Raw genomic sequence first — 14,243 nt, forward strand, 5'->3', positions numbered from 1 at the left:
AATGCTTTCATTCAAAAGCATTGCTGGACACTTGTCATTTGAATACCTGGTGGACAATATTTGTCACTCCTAGGCTCATCTCTACACAGCCCTTCCCTGGAATCCCTCCCAGTGGAGGAAGTATACTTTTCATTCAGTTGACATCAGACTCAGCCATGTGACTTGCTTTAACAAATGGAATGGGAGCAGAAATGATCAATCTTATAATTAAGCAAAAACTTTAAGAAGCACTGTGATGTTCTGCCATGACTCTTCCCTCCGCCTAAGAATGGTCTGGCTCCATCAGCCTGTGTCCCTGGACAAACATGTGGAGTGAACCTGCTAATCCACAGCTAATATGTATTGTGGGCAAGATACAAACATTTGCTGTAATAAACCACTGAGATTTGCAGGTTATGCTTTGTGACCATAGCGGAACTTACTGAGAGTTGACTAATACAGGAAGCTAACTGTAGACATCTCATACTCCTCCTCTGGCTTTTGTCACAACATAAATCTAGAAAGCAATCGGAAGCTCATTCTTTGAAATCAACAGTAAAAGAGATGAGAACTATGTCATACGGTTATTGGGATTGTTTGGTAGGCTATCATGTGGAAAGCGTCTAGGATTCTGTGAGCTCAATTACTGTGAGCTCCTCCCCATTATAACTCCTTCCCTGCTCACTTTATTCCTACTTCCACGGTGGAGGTAGGAAATTACAGATAAATGTCTACTAGGGTCTTGACTTTTCCCCGTACTACTGCTGGGATGAACAAGTCATACACAGTCCCCTACCTTAAGAAGCTTCTAGGCCATCTTCTGGTAGGAAAATGTGCATGCTTGCTCCCTCAGATGTTGAAGTAAGTGTCCAACATCCACGTGGAAAGTTAACAAATGCGACTGGGATATGCCTCAGAAGCAACGCATTGTTCATCATTTTTTCCACTTCCCACCACTACCAACCACCACCCCCATGTCCAGCTAATACTCCCTGGTACTCAGGCTGGGATTCCCTGAGTATTCCCAGGATTCCCCCCACTTTGCGTTCCCACCCCTCCCTGTACTTCCCCTTTTGCCCAACTATTACTTTGGATTGGACTTACAGTTTGTGAATCAGACTTTCCACCAGATGCTAAGTTCTGTGAGAGAAGAAACTATATTTTCTTTATTGTATTCCCAGAAGCTGCCTCATGTCTGGAACATGGTACTCATTTATCAACATTTTTTGAATGAATAAATTTGATCAGTTAATTCCTTCATAATGACTTTTGAGTTCACACCGAAAGTTGATGAGTTTGCTATGCCATGTGCTCAGGGCTCCAACTCAATCCTTATAGATATTTTTTAAACTGACAAGGAGCTCTCCACATGAAATCAGTATGTGATTTACATATACCTACAATCTTAAAGCACTCATAGAACCTTGTGGAAATTCAAATGGGCAATCCACCAGCTAAATTATCAGCTCCTAATTAAGCAGATGTTGGCTTTCATTAAAACTGGTAAAATATATCCCAGAAGTTCATTCATAGCTTGAGAATAACCATGAACTTCAAGAAGCTGAAATCTGCTAAAGCAGGGGTGTTCTGAGGTATGTTCAGCAGAGTTTCCAAGTGTATGATACATGTTTCCATAGTTGCCTACACTGTAATAACCAAAGAATAGATAAGCTAATTTCCTAAAAAAGAATAGAATAGAATGGAAAGAATAGAATCTCCTTCATCTCTTGGAAGGACTCCAGAGTTGCCAGAGTATGACCATGTCCTTGCTCCTGGGATATCTACAAAACTTTGATTCTGTGAGTTTCTTTTTAATGATGAGGAATGATTCTTGTTCTGTTTATTTTTACATAACACCTCTATCATCAAACATATTTCAAAATGATGATTTGGATTGGTACAGCCACTGTGGAAAACAGCATGGAGTCTTCTCAAAAAAAACTTAAAACAGGACTACCATGTGACCCAGCAATGCCATTCCTGGGTATATCTGAAAAAAACAAAAACACTAATTCAAAAAGATACATGCACCCCAATGCTCATAGTAGCATTATTTAAAATTGCCAAGATATGGAAGCAACCTAAGTGTCAACAGATGAATGGATAAAGAAGATGTGGTGCATATACATACAATGGAATACCACTCAGCCATAAAAAAGAATGAAATTTTGTCATTTGCACGGATGGATTTGGAGGACATTATGTTAAGTGAAATAAGTCAGACAGAGAAAGGAAAATACTGTATGATATCACTTATATGTGGAATCTAAAAAATACAACAAACTAATGAATAATACAAAAAAGAAGCAGAATCACAGATAAAGAGAACAAACTAGTGGTTACCAGTGGGGAGAGGGAAGGGGGAGGGGCAATATAAGGGTAGATGGAAAAGGGGGGTTATTACGGGATTATATGAAATCACATGTGTGAAACTTCTGAAAATTGTAAAGCACTATATAATTTAAAGAATCCTTCTAAATACTATATGATATCACTTACACGTGGAATCTTGAAAATACAAAAAACTAGTGAATATAACAAAAGAAAAAGCAGACTCACAAATATAGAGAACAAACCACTGGTTACCAGTGATGGCAGGGGCAATATTGGGGTAGGGAAATAGGAAGTACAAACTATTAGGTGTAAGATAGGCTCAAGGACGTATTGTACAACACAGGGAATATAGCCAATAATTTTATAATAACTGTAAATGGAAAGTAAACCTTTAAAATTGTATAAAAATAAAAAATTTTAATACAAATAAATAAAATGAAATCAGATTTTTAAAAAAGAGTATTTCATTCAATAAAAAATTTTAAATAGAGGAAAAAATTTAAAATTTTTAAAAAATTCCAATGACTTGGAAACACCACCTTTCTTTGGTGGAAAAAAAAAATCCTTCCATCCCATCCTCCTGTTAGGCTTCAGTCAGCTTAAGCCTTTTCTCTTAGTTTCATAGGATTAGCAGAAGCAAAGCACAATTCAGGATTTTGGTTTTCCAACTTTCTCTGGTTCAGTGAAATTCTCCTTCATACCCATCACCCAGTCCCTGCTGATCCTGAGAGGCACTCCAGAAAGCAGGAAGAAGGGTACACATGCTTGCTTTCTGAATTGAAGAAGGATTTTGTTTGCTTTAGAATTGCCAAGCTACTTGAAAAAAATCACGTCAATTTAGCCATGAGGCTACACACAGCAAAGGCAAGCGTGAGTCAGGTATTTGGGGAACCACATGGTTTGTCTGCAGAAGTTCCAATGACCTTTCAACTCAAAGATTATATCAAGCTGTCTGCAAATCACATTGTCTATGTAAAATTTTCTCTTTCATTTTATGGCTCCCATGTCTCCTCTCCCATCTGCCAGGGCTGTGGTTCAAATAATCTGATTTTTTCCTGAAATATCATGGAATAAATCTACATAAAGCCTCAAGGTTTCAGAGCTACCCAGGTTCCAGACAGTTAGTAATCCACTAGCCCTCGGGAAGCCTCCTTCAGCCGGGCCAGGATTCTATAAAGTCCCTCCCAAGTTAAATTCTCTGGCCTCGCGGCAGGTGGCTACTCAGAACACTCGGAAGAGCACGAAAGCTCCTGCCAACTTTTCTCCACCCCAATTTGCCCCCCCCCCACCCGCTTCTTCCCATCCCTGTCCGTAAAACATCCTGTGGATGTTGACTGGAATTTTTCCCTTGAGGAAAGCTGAGGAATAATTCACCTCCAGAGGGTTTGCCTGGAGGAACCGCAGGAGACAAAGTCCAAATCTGCCCCACTCTCCCCCGTAGCCAGGTTGGCCACAGGAGAGAGGAACGGGGTATGCTTCTCCCAGCAGCCACTGGCCCGCCGCCAGCGAAGGGCCCTCGTCCACTCCTCCCCCCTCCCCTTAGGCCAAGTTTATATTGCGGGCAGCGCTGCCCTCTAGCGTTGGCAACTGGGAGCCCTGGGGCGCCGTCAGCTCCAGAATTTCTCTTTTACAGCCTAAGCAAGACCTGAAGCACCTCGGAGCTCCGGCCCCCTGTTCTCGTCCACCACCACCCCCGCACTGCACCCCGCCCCACCTCTTCATCCCACCCACCCCCTTCTCCTTTCAAGGGTGTCCTGGACGGCTGCAACCTACCGGTCGATTTAACAGACGGCCCCGCGCTCCCGCTCTTCTCCTGGTCCGTCTCCTCCTCCCCGCTCTCGCTCTCGCCTCCTCTTCCTGTCGGGGCGCCCAGACGTGGCGGAACGCAGCGCCTGCCGCCCTGCGCGCCGCGCTCCCGGCCTCTTCTCGCCGCAGCCCGGGGTCACCGCGCGGGCAAAGGGCGCCCGAGGGGCCAGCGCCCGGGCTCGAAGCGCCCCGAAGCCGGGTGCCGTGAGAAGCGGCGCTTTGGTAAAGCTCGAGAGGAAAAGGAGCGGTTCGGAGTGAGACTTCTGGAACCACCGGACGCCCGGGTTTGCCCAGTGCGCGGCGGCTGCGCGCACCGTCCACCAGGTGAGGAGCGCACGCCTTCCGGTACGGCCTCGGCCTCCCCTTGACCCCGTCCCGAGGCAGAGGTTCGGGCTCGGGCTCGGGCTGGCGGATTTCTGCCCGGTCTGAGGCTCAAAGGCGGCGGGGATTAGGGCCCGGGGAGGGCGACTACGGGGTTCGCCCAGGCACCGTGCCTGCCTCTGGACTTCTTAGCACGGGACACGGTTCTCGATCAAACAGCACCCCAGATGTGTGAACCTGAGTGTCGACATTGTGTAGAACTGTGCTTTGAGAATTTTATACGGCTTCCTTGCAGAAGGATTTGAGGCGGCGTAAAAATTAAGTAAAGGTAGAAAAGGGGTGCTTGGTCCAGGAAGGAATTTGGGTGGCAGTCCGGAGGAGACGGGTATGCTGCGGGGACCGCGGGAGGACGAGGGGGAATGCAGAGCCAACGCTGATGGAAAAACCTTTTATTAGAAAGGAATGCACGGTTGCTCCAGCGGTCAGAAAACAGTGATGTGCTCCTGAGAAAGAAAATACCCAGGTGGGGAGGTGATGGGGCTGACTCGTTTTCTTAAATTACCAAATAAAGCTTGGAAATGCGAGTGAAGACGGGAAGTTTAGTCTTAAGCTATTTCCACCCAGTACTGCAAGGTGAGAGACTGGCCCCCTACGTAGTGAAAATGAAAGGGAATTGAAGCTAAATGGAAGTGGTTCCTGCTTCTATCTCAGGCTATCAAGGTTGTGCGTTATTAAAATATCATATAGTTTTATGTGTTTCCATCTGCGTCCAGTTTGGGGTAAGACCTTGTATTCAACCTAACCCTGCTTGTCCTTGAGTTAGAAGGATGAAGCAGAGGGTGTCAGCCTCCCAGGGTGCTTCTTCCTAACCTTCCTTATTGTCCTTCCGTGCTTCCTGCACCAAATCTCTCAGAGTCTGGGAGGGACTAATAGATGGTCAAATGGATTGGGGGAGGGTTTTTTTCCCCAAATAATTCAGGGTTCTCTTACCATTTTTCTCTCACTCCCAGCTCCAAGCGGTATATGCTCAGATCTGAACTTGACATTGCTCCACAGTGTATGTTTGCCATAATTATACACTCAGGTGCAATGTGCATGACCTTAAACACCCAGGGTGGACTTGTGAATCCGGGACTTCCCTGAATTAACCCTGTTCAAGGGGCAGGAAGCAGGGGCCTGGGTCTGGTTCCCTGTGCAGTCTCTTCCATGGGGAACATATTAGAAATACATATTTGAAATACAGAGGAGATTATGAGCCAGCCTTTCTTCTCTTGCTGGTGTACTTGTTTACCTGCTGAATTCAATGAGATGATCCTGTCTTCAACAAATAAATGAGTAGAAGTGTCTGAGGGCGGCTTAGCAAATGCAGAAAATATGCCTGCCTGCCTGCCTTTTTCCTCCCTTCAGAAATTTAGCCCCCAGACCACAGAACTGTGAAAATGAAGCAGGCCTCCTAAATGGGGCTCAGCTCAATTTCTGTAATCATGTTTAAAGCGAAGTATGTTGCTTATTTCTAAAATTGCATAGTACCTCCACTACTAACCATTTTGCTGCATAGAAGTGGGAGAAGTACTTCTGCTAGGTATTTCATCACTAGAGAGCTATACAGAGAAGCTCATTCACATCCTGATTCATCGTTGTTGATACAACTTAACTATCATGTCATCATCACCCGATATGGGCTGTCAAAGCCCAAGGGTTGCTGCAGATCTCATGATGAGCTGGAAAGAGCTGGAAAAGAGTTCAAAAAAATAATGTAGCTGAGACTCAGATTCTCAGAATCATGGTTTATGCACGCCCAAACATTCCTTTAGGTGGTCATTGTTCCTTTTGGGAAGACTTCCAGGGATGAAGACTTCACAGATTATTTTCAAAGTAAAAAGTATTCAAATTGGCCGTTTATGTCCACCAGCTGACAAATTTAAAATTCCATGGAAATCAACATAGTAAACTCAAGTTTTCCTTCTCTTCTCTTCTCCTGCCCATGGTGACTTTACACAGGGCATATTCCCAGAGCAGTGCTCCTGGCACACCGTGCCCTTAGGCACATGTTGAGACATGAGCCATCACCTCCTTTGCAACTCTCCCTGCTATCACTTTTTAAATTTATTTTGTTTTATTCATTTATTTAATTTTTGGCTGCATTGGGTCTTCGCTGCTGCACACAGGCTTTCTCTAGTTGTGGTGAGCAGGGGCTACTCTTCATTGTGGTGTGCGGGCTTCTCATTGTGGTGGCTTCTCTTTTTGTGGAGCATGGGCTCTAGAGGCGTGGGCTTCAGTAGTTGTGGCGCATGGGCTTCAGTAGTTGTGGCTCACGGGCTCTAGAGCACAGGCTCAGTAGTTGTGGCACATGGGCTTAGGTACTCCGTGGCATGTGGGATTTTCCCAGACCAGAGCTCGAACCCATGTCCCCTGCATTGGCAGGCAGATTCTTAACCACTGCGCCACCAGGGAAGCCCTCCCTGATATCACTTTTCTTAGCCTTTCTGGTATCTATTCAGAAACATCTGCTCCCCATTTCTTCTTATTGATGCCTGGTCAGCATCAATCATGTAAATAAATTTCTATTCTTTGGAGGAAAATAGCCAAGGTTCTCAGAGATGGGACCTAGGAAGAGACAAAAATCCAGGACACATCTTTAGCCCAGATGACACTGCAATATGTTTCCATTCCCTGCTGTTTGATGAGATTCTTACTGGAGAGTGAAGGGAAATATGTCTCTAGTGGCACCTTGTCCCCAGCTGGCTCAAGTACCTCCCCATGGACGTATTAAACCACCCCCCAGGGGCTTCCCTGGTGGCGCAGTGGTTGAGAGTCCGCCTGCCGATGCAGGGGACACGGGTTCGTGCCTCGGTCCGGGAAGATCCCACATGCCGCGGAGCGGCTAGGCCCGTGAGCCATGGCCGCTGAGCCTGCGCGTCCGGAGCCTGTGCTCCACAACGGGAGAGGCCACAACAGTGAGAGGCCCGCATACCGCAAAAAAAAAAAAAAAAAAACCCACCCCCCCAATCACCACCACCACCAGGATCTCAAGGCTTCAAATCAAAAGTAGATCCCTTTGCAGAAAACCTCAGGCCCTGACCTGCTAGGTTATCTTCACACTAATCAAGCATCTGATTTCCACGCCTCACCTGTATACACGTGTCATTTTTTTCATGTTTCTATAGTCTTTCTTGGAACTTTATTTCTATACTGTCCTTTAAAAGTACAAGATTTAAGTCTAATATTTTAATATAGAGAGGGCTTCCCTCTATTTCCATAGGCTTGTCTACATGAGAAAATAAGCTCGAGGCTGCTCAAGTGGTGTATTTCAACCAAATAAGGATTTCCTGTTCATACCACATTCTATCAAGGCCATCTCATGGCAGAGGTGAGTCTGGGCATCTTAGCTTTATGCTCCTTTATGCTCCACCTCCCACATTTTTACGCATGGGAAATGATATGAACATTAGTTGCAGGGAAACACTGAAGATAAGTATGCTGTATGGGTGAGGAGAGGGGTAGATGGCTGGAGAGGGAAGAGAAAAGGGGGGGAAATGGGGCAGTGGCTCTTTACAGCATCTGACTTCTCCTGTTTTCTCCTCCCTGAGTCATTTTCTAAAACTAGTACTGGGGCCTCTAAAGCTTGGGGCCAGTCATCCTTCCAAAGTCTATCTTCCTAGGAATGAAAGGACTTTCATCAATATCCCATCACCTTTTTATAATTTGGTATTTGTTTCCACATTTTGTGGATTGAGAAACTGAGAACCAGAACTTACAGAGATCATTCAGTCAGTTGGCATGTTCCTGAATCACAACAAATTGGCAAAATCTTTGAGAATTCTGTTTCTGATACAGTTTGATTCTGATTTTATTTTTCATTTTTACCTTATTGTTTGTTTGTTTCATCCCCTGTGGATTACCTGGTCACTGTGGTCTTTGTCCTAATAGATTTCAGTGCTTTTAGTTCTGAAAAATGCACATAACCAGAACACTTGTAATAGGTTTGTTGTTAGAGCTCTCTCCTGGTCACCAGTTCTCAACACGTGCGTTGTAGGATTCGGAAGACAAAATCCTTTGGAAGAAGCTGTAAAACCCAATCCTTCTACATGTGGATCATTTTAAGTTGTAAGGAATGAGCATCTCAAGATTCTAGTTATCAGTACAGACCAGATGGAAGGTCTTTGTGAAATCTGGCTTGAGAAGGAAAGCATTTTTAGAGTAAGAAGGTAGTATTTTGAAAGACAGCAGCCAGTAGCAGCAGCACCTTGCAGTTCTAAAGCTCTCAGCTCCTTCTAACAACCTCATCTACCGAAAATGCCCAAGTAAAGTAAAACCAGACCCTGAGAAATGTCTTTCCTTATCTGCAGCCGTTCTTTATCCCTTTATCAAATAATGGGTATATGGTGATGTTTCCAAGGGATCTGGGAAGGATCTGACTTAAACTTGAAAGTATGGGTTTGGTTGGGACAGCTTGCCCATGAAAGTCAAATTTGTGTCAAGATCTGTATTCTTGGGAATCAAAGACAAGCCAAAGTGTCTTTGGGGAGTAAACTCTGCCTAATAGTGAGATTGATAGGCAATACCTCCCAGAAAATGACTTCAGCTACAGTATTATAATAATGTGCAGAGTTTTCATAAGCCCTTTCATATATGGTGGAATGGGGAAAAGAGGAGGGAACTAATGTAATATGAGTGTCTGCAATGCTTCAGGAATTGTGCTAAGAACTGCACATATATTCTTTTATTTAATGCTCATAGAAGCACTGCAGGGTAAGTATTATCAACCCCTAAAATTCATTCATTCATTTAAAAACTACATTTGTCATCCAACTGCTGGACCTGCTGTCGTTTTCAGGAAGCTGCAAAAAATCCAGAGTGAGTGATGTGAACACACACAAGGGGAATAGCTAGAGAGAAGGTTTGAAAAGAATGTTGGTCATGGAGGGGATGCTATGACTTGGGACTTTACTCTGTAGGCCTGGGGGAATCATTACAGAATTTGTAAATGTATTTAAATGTATTTATTAAGAATAATATACATACAAAAAGTGTACAAATCATAAGTGTTAAGCTCAGTGACCTTTCTCAAAGTGAACATACCAGGTAACTAACCACCACCAAGATAAGAAATAGAACCTCTTCACTACACAAATCTCTTCTGTCCCCACCCCATCACTCCTTCACCTTCCTCCCTAAATGTAAGCACTCCCTGCCTTCCAACATCATAGATTTTTTTTTTTTTTTTTTTGCGGTACGCGGGCCTCTCACTGTTGTGGCCTCAACTGTTGCGGAGCACAGGCTCCGGACGCGCAGGCTCAGCAGCCATGGCTCACAGGCCCAGCCGCTCTGCGGCATGTGGGATCTTCCCGGACCGGGGCACGAACCTGTGTCCCCTGCATCGGCAGGCGGACTCTCAGCCACTGTGCCACCGGGGAAGCCCTGATTATTTTAAGCTTTATATACACATAAATCACATAGAATGGTCTCTTTTGTAATTTGGCTCAATCTTACATTCATGAGATTTATTCTTGTGGATGGTGATACCAGTAGCTTGGTGATTTGTTGCTGTGGTTGAAATCGCGTTGCATTGTATGAATGCGCCACAGTTTAATGAATTATTCTACTGTTGATGGGCACTTGGGTTGTTTCCAGCTTTCTAAACCTGGTGACTAATGTTTCCTTTCACCAAGACTGAGAACACAGGAGAATGAGTAAAAACGCATTTGTTGGCTCTCAGAAGGTTAAAAGAATTGCCAAATTGGGGACTTCCCGGCGGTCCAGTGGTTAAGACTCCATGCTTCCAATTCAGGGGCCGTGGGTGCGATCCCTGGTCGGGGGAACTCCCACATGACGCTGGGTACGGCCAAAAAAAAAAAAAAGAATTGCCCCAATCTGTGCTTCTGCCACAAGCACTCTGTCCCCTGGCTCCCCCCATGACCCTTCCTCCTGCCCCAGCAGCCCTCACACCCCGAATTACAATGGGAACCTCAAAGGGAACATGAACTACTTCGTATTTCCTGAGCTGGTGACCTGTGAATCATTTGCTTTCCCTTCAGTTTTACCTCCTTTCAGCGGCACAATTCCAAACAAAGAAGGAGACGAGGAGGAATCAACTAAAACTTTTTTTTTACCTTTTAGACTACAAGACAGAATTCAGGGCAAGAGAATGGAAATAAAGGAAGTAGAATGTAGAGAGCCTAGTCTTGTTCTGGTTGGTTCAGGGGGACTGACGCAGTTAAAATGTGCAGAGCGGCAGATGCCAGCACTGCACGAAAGACAAGCACTATCTGAAAATGCAGTTAGACCGCCAATGGGCTGTGTACTTGGCTTTGCTGGGGACCTGTCACGGGTCAGGCTCTCTAAGAAACACACTCTGAGATGGGATTTATGGTACCGGATGTGTATTAGGGAATGCCCAGGGGAACCACACCAGAGGAAGGGGAGGAAGCAGGATTGGGCAGAGGGAGAAGTTGAGCTGCAATGTGGGCCTCCGGGGGGCGCCTGAGCATTCTAGAATGATCCACCAGAGTTGTCCCAAGCTGGGCCACAGCGTCAGGCTTCCCAACCTTTCCTCCGGCAGGAACTGAAAGTGGCTGCCCTGAGAAGGGCACAACCCAGCTCTCTGCAGCTGAGGACATTCCTGAAAGGGCTGTCCTGACCCAAACCCAGCGGCCTAGCTACAAGCCCTTTCTTTTTTTTTTTTTTTTAATTAAAAAAAAATTTTTATTGGAGTATAGTTGATTTACAATGCTGTGTTAGTTTCAGGCATACAGCGAAGTGAATCAGTTGTACATGTACATATATCCCCTCTATTTTAGATTCTTTTCCCATATAGGCCATTACAGAGTACTGAAAAGGGTTCCCTGTGCTATACAGCAGGTCCTTATTAGTCACCCATTTCATATATCGTAGTGTGTATATGTCAATGCCAATCTCCCAATTTATCCCTACCCCCTTTTCCCCCCTGGTAACCATAAGTTTGTTTCCTACATCTGTAACTCTATTTCTGTTCTGTAGATAAGTTCATTTGTACCCTTTTTTTAGATTCCACATATAAGCGATATCATATGATATTTGTCTTTCTCTGTCTGACTTACTTCACTCAGTATGATGATCTCTACGTCCATCCATGTTGCTGCAAATGTACAAGCCCTTTCTTGAAGGAGAGATCTGGGCAGCGTGTCTCTGTGTCCATCTCAGGACATTTTTTTATATGGACTCCAACTAGAGAGGGTTAAACTAGATAACTTTCCAGGCTGCTCCTTCTAACTGTGAGATCTGCATTGACTTTTTTCATTATACCCAGGTTTCTAAGCCACTGAAGAGCTTCCAAAGTGTTGTAACTAATTTGCCAATTTGGCTTTCATCTCTCCTCCCTACCATTTCAGCAAGTAAATACATCACTTAAACCACTCAAAGAAGAAGGGCGGCAAGACCCCCTATAAACACACGTGACCCCTTGATGCAGAACTTCTCTTAAGAAGGTGGGGAGGGTATACTGCCAACTGTCTTCAGTAGTAACCTTTTAGATGATCCTAAAGGGACTGTGTGTGTGTGTGTGTGTGTATGTGTGTGTGTGCATGCGCATGCCTGTAATGGTGATGCCTGTATTTAATGCTTGAGAAAGACTGCTGTAACTGCTCCTTTATAACTGGACCTGCATGAAGACTGAAATATAATAGAAAAACTGCTCATGAAAACCTCTCCTTACTATCTCTGCCTATTCAACTCAGTAACATGCTATCCTGTAAAGGGGTTTTTGCTGTACATCTTTGACGAGGGACTGGATGATACTTATCGGTTTGAAGAACCTCTTGGAGCAGATTCTGCTGGGGAAACACCTGCTCACACACCACACGCAGCAGCCCCTGAGCTGGAAACTCTGCCTCTGACCTGATGATTCATTCCATTTTGCCTTTAATGCTGGGCTGCTGCTCCCAGCTTTCCCACGACTGTATTTAGTGAATTCCTACCAAGGGCCTCTCCCCAACACTTTTGTGACCCAGAAAGGGCAGAATTATACTCTGCATCCATCCGAGCTCCATTCCTGGGTCCTATTTGCTTTTCCTCCCACTGTTTGGTCTCCTTTCAAAAACGGTTTTAGTGTCTGCAAAAGCATCATTACGAAAGAAACACGGTCTGTTAAGAAAACGTCATTAGTTTTTGGCCTTCGCTGTGTTAATTTTCTCCAACGTTCTTACTGCAGTTCTCCAGTTTGCTTTTCTTGATTGCAATCTGACGCCTCCCCCTCCCTTATTACCTAAAGTAAGTTCTTTGATCGCTCTGGGTTGTCCCATCTCTAACATGAGAATGACAATTCCTGCCTTCTAGACCTACTGTGAGGAGTAAAGAAAGGGTAGTGTAACATAGGCTGTGAAGAAGCTGAGGTATTATTACAATCACTATCTTCATTATTATTCCTGTGTGGGGTGTTGTAGAAATAATCCTGACCTAAGTTTAGTTGAAGGATGTGGCGCTGGTCTTGTACAAAATAAACAGCGATGGATCCAGGCTGAGTTCCACTGCCCTGAACCCCGTCGGCAAGAATTTTTCCTCTTTTAATTACTAAACTTTGCCTCAGATCAGCCCCAGAGCATGCTCTTGTGGGCTGCTTTCTCCAGCCACTTCATCTCCACACTCTGGATCCACTCACAAATCCCCCCTCTGTACATGCAGGAAGAGAGACTGGTCCCAGGGTGGAATTGTGGAATTGCATTTGTCGTTGCTCTGCACCTAGAAAGTCACATGGTTTCTGCATGCTCTGTAGTGATGCCTCTTAAACCTCAGTGTGCAGAAGAACCACCTGGGAAGCATGTTAAACCTCAGGTGCCTGGGCCCCACCTGCAAAGCTACTATGAGTAGGGTGGGGAGGGCAAGAATTTTCATTTCTCACAATCTCCCGGTGATGCTGATGCTGCTTGTCTGCACACCACACTTTGGGTAGCATGGGTCTGGGTGGGTGGTGGGGGTGAGGGGGGTGGCCACGGGGTCAGCATGCCATACAAAAGAAAATGTTTTTGTCACAGCGAAAGAAACAGAAAACGTATAAGGGAACTCAAAGAACTACAACCCAGATTAGAGGTGTGTCATCTTTAAGCAAGAAAACATTTTGCTGTCATGTTACAAATACTTTATTTCCACAGTCTTCTTTGTGGGGAAAGCAAACTTCCTTTTAAAATGAGCAAAAATGTCACATCAGTGAGCCAATGTTCATCTCAAAGGCTACCAAAAGTTTACAAAATTCAATGTATATTCCTAATTTTTTTAAAAACTAGTAAACCGGAAGTAGAAGAAATAAATTTATTAATAAACTAGAAACAGTAAGGAACAGTTTTTCACAGTAAGAACATCTTTCTCAAACAATAGCCAACATCATGCTTACTGGTAAAACACTATAACAATAAGACAAGGATGCCTGCTAATACTACCATTATTTAACTTTCATCTAAATGTTCTAATCAATGTGGAAGGAAGGAAGGGGAGCAAAGAAAAAAGAAAAGAGAAAAAGAAAAAAAAAGACTAGAAAAGAGGTGTTATAAATACTGGTCAGGCTGTAGCTATATTATTATTTATAGATGATGTGATTATCTACTAGGAAAACTCAAGTTAATAAATGAAAAGTGCCATTAAAAAGAATGGAGGAACTCACGAAGATGAGTGTACAAAAATATACGAAAGCCAATAGCTTGCCTGATTGGCAACAATATTATTGTAGGGATATCTACAAAGCTTGCAAATCACTGGGGAGAAAACAGTCCTGAGAAATGTCAAAAGGTTCTGTCAGAGTCCTAGAAGAATGGGAAATGAAAGCCCACCTCATC

General features: G+C 44.4%; 1 protein-coding gene across 2 annotated transcripts in view; it reads left to right on the plus strand.

Moving 5' to 3' along the window:
* The first annotated feature begins 4,032 nt into the window (after nucleotides 1–4,032).
* HTR1E (5-hydroxytryptamine receptor 1E) overlaps nucleotides 4,033–14,243 on the plus strand; it is a 72,599-nt gene continuing 62,388 nt past the window's right edge. Inside the window, exon 1 of one of the 2 annotated variants that reach the window (XM_030859179.3) lies at nucleotides 4,033–4,443. The gene's annotated coding sequence lies outside the window, so the exon portion shown is untranslated. Of the gene's footprint in view, nucleotides 4,444–7,716; nucleotides 7,811–14,243 lie in introns of those variants that run through there. The other variant, XM_060283579.1, reaches the window with a different exon arrangement.

Source organism: Globicephala melas, chromosome 14 (genome assembly GCF_963455315.2).
Source record: "Globicephala melas chromosome 14, mGloMel1.2, whole genome shotgun sequence".
In the NCBI taxonomy this organism is placed as follows: Eukaryota; Metazoa; Chordata; class Mammalia; order Artiodactyla; family Delphinidae; genus Globicephala; species Globicephala melas.